Source organism: Brassica oleracea, chromosome C3 (assembly GCF_000695525.1).
Source record: "Brassica oleracea var. oleracea cultivar TO1000 chromosome C3, BOL, whole genome shotgun sequence".
Taxonomy (NCBI): domain Eukaryota; kingdom Viridiplantae; phylum Streptophyta; class Magnoliopsida; order Brassicales; family Brassicaceae; genus Brassica; species Brassica oleracea.
Genome location: NC_027750.1, coordinates 24,323,464 through 24,326,840, shown reverse-complemented (window position 1 = coordinate 24,326,840; position 3,377 = coordinate 24,323,464).

Here is a 3,377-nt window from a genome sequence, read left to right as displayed (position 1 = left end):
TGAGCCGTTTACTTACAGAGAAGCCATTTCAAGTTATGCATCTGAGAAATGGTTTGCTTCAATGGGAGATGAGATGGAATCTCATGAAAAAAATCACACATGGGATCTGGTCACACTACCACCTGGGCGAAAAGTTGTGACTTGCAAGTTGATTTATAAGCTAAAAGAAGGTCAGTCACCAGAAGAGGGAGTCAAGTATAAATCTCGAGTTGTGGCTAGAGGTTTCAGTCAAAGAGAAGGTGTGGACTACAATGAGATATTCTCACCCGTGGTCAGACACACCTCTATCAGAGTGCTATTGGCGATAGTAGCACGTCAGGATCTGGAGTTGGAGCAACTTGATGTGAAGACTGCTTTTCTTCATGGAGAGCTTGAGGAGAAGATCTATATGACTCAGCCTGAGGGTTTTCTATTTCCTGGTAAAGAAGATCATGTGTGCAAGTTGAGGAAGTCGATGTATGGACTTAAGCAGTCTCCTAGACAGTGGTATAAGAGGTTTGACAGCTATATGGTCAAGTTGGGCTACGACAGGAGTCTTTATGACTGTTGTGTCTACATGAGCAAGGTGGAGGATGAGTCGTATATACAAGGTAGAGGATGAGTCGTATATCTACCTGGTGCTGTATGTAGACGACATGCTGATAGCTGCCAAGAAGAAGTGTTATGTTCAGAAGCTGAAAGAACTACTGAGTTCTGAGTTTGAGATGAAAGTTTTGGATGCTGCGAGTAAAATTTTAGAAATGGAGATCTTCAGGGATAGGACGAAGAAGAAGTTGTTCTTGTCACCAAAGGCCTACATTGAAAAGGTCTTGACAAGATTCAGATGCTTAATGTTAAGCCTATCGATACTCCATGTGTTGTAAATTTTCATCCTACCATGAGTGATGAAATGTCTGAAGGGAAAATCGATTATATGTCACGTGTTCCTTGTGCTAGTGCTATAGGAAGTTTGATGTATGCTATGGTTTGTACAAGACCAGATCTTGCACACGCAATCAGTGTTGTGAGTAGGTTCATGGTTCAGCCACGAAAGGAGCACTGGATCGCTGTGAAGAGGATTTTCCGGTACCTTAAGGGTACATCTGATATTGGTCTTGTCTATGGAGACAAGGATCCGAGACTGGTTACTGGGTATTCTGATTCGGATTATGCAGGAGATGTGGACAGCAAGAGATCTATGACTGGTTACGTATTTACTTTGGGTGGTTCTGTTGTGAGCTGGAAGGCGACTTTGCAGTCGACAGTGACTTTGTCTACAACTGAGGCAAAGTATATGGCATTGACAGAAGCTGCTAAGGAGGCAATATGGTTGAGAGGATTGGTCAGTGATCTTGGTCTTATCATGATCAGGCTACTGTGTTCTGTGATAGCTTAAGTGCTATCTGCTTAGCCAAGGATCAGGTTCATCATGAGAGAACCAAGCATATCGATGTAAGATACCATTTTCTGAGAGATGAGAAGAGGATTGAAGTGAAGAAGGTAGGAACAGCTGATAATCCTGCGGATATGTTCACTAACCCGGTTCCTCATAGCAAGTTCAAGCATTGTCTTGATTTGCTAAACATCTCAAGCTGTTAAATCTGGCCCTGATGGCCGTTTGGCCCTGAGGGGCATCTGGCTCGAAGAGAGCATCTGGCCCAAGTGAGGGCATCTGGCTCTGAGGAGCATCTGGTCCGACGGGACATCTGACATCTGAGGTCGACGGAACATCTGAGCAAAGAGAGAGTCTGGTACATCTGTATTCTGAGCACGAAGAAGTGCATTCTGGTACATCTGATTATGGAGGATTCAAGTCAAGGTGGAGATTTGTTGAATAATGCCTTGAATCTGTTGGGTCTTAGTCTTTTTTGAGGTCCACTAGTGCTAGGGTTTTTCGGGACACAACTATATATATTTTGTGCCTCCTCTAAACCTAGTTAGCAACCGTAGAGAAACTAGACCTGATCTTCTTGTAGACAGATCTCTGTAATTCCTCCATCAATAAAATCTCTCTTTGTCCGTGGACGTAGCCGTTAGGGGTGAACCACGTTAAATCTATGTGTCTTTCTTTATTGTTTATCCATATGTTAATCTCTATCTTCTCACATTCGTCACAACATCTTTGATGATGTATCGGTTCCGGTTTGTGTATAAACAGACATCTACAAGAGATCAAAAAAGATTATGGCTTGGAAAAAAGAAAAACTCTCTCGAGATTCTCAAAGATGATAGCTTTGGAAGTTAACGATTCAGGAAAACAGGAAAGGAATCAAATCGAAGGCCTGTTTTCCTGAATCGTTAACTTCCAAAGTTCTCATCTTAAAAGATGAATCCTTACTCTAGTTGATAAACAAACACATAGTTCAAGCCTCAAGGGGGTATTTAATTCAATTAGGGATTTGAAAAAGGAAAAGTTCAAGTTATTAAAGATTAAACATATCTTTGACTAGAAAATTTTCCATTTAAAGTTAGGATTGATTACACATTTTAGTTGGATTTAAAGTAGCTTTAAATAGAAAAATGACCATTTTACTATTAGTTGAAATATGTGTTTAAAGAAAATTACATTGTTAATAAATCCAATAGATTTAGCAATTATTGATTTATTTAGCAAAAAAAAAAAATGAATTTTAAAAAGAATTATTATCCATAAACTCTATAAAAGTAAAGTCTAATATTTGTCGACATAATAACTTTTTAATTTATAACATACAAGATGGCTGTCTGCATTTTGTGCGGATTAATATATACTCTATTTTAATAATAAATTTACAATAAAATAGTTATATTTAATCAATAATTTAAAAATAAAAATAATTATATGTAATGATTTTAATTAATATGTAAAAACAGTAGATAAAGAATAAAATTGTATCGAAACGCAAACTATTTTTTTTCTGAAACAAATAAAAATCTCAAATCACTATCTTCATGGAAAGGGGAGAGTTTATATATATCCAAAAAAGAATTTAATTTTAATGTTTATTTAATTTAAATCTAAATTATTGAATTAAAATATAACTTTAAATGAATATTATAAATTTTCTAACTTCAATATTTATATTGTCGATCGATTCTGAGTACTCGGTTTCGTACTCTGCTCCACAATGGCATGCTGCAATGTAGCCAAGATCATTTCCAAACTCCACGAGGTTAACATGTTGTCTTACAACTCGAACTAGGTCATAGTGGACGTCTGGATCTATAAGTGTCAGACACAATCTGTTGGTGTTCATGTCACATACAGCTCCTACTGTAGCTAGGAAAGCTCTTCCAAGCAGAAGTGAAGAGTTTCAGTTAAGCTTGATGTCCAGGACATGAAAATCTACTGGGACAAGGGCATTACCAATCTGTACCTCAAGGTCTCTTATGATGCCTCCTGAGCTTCTTTCTGAAAG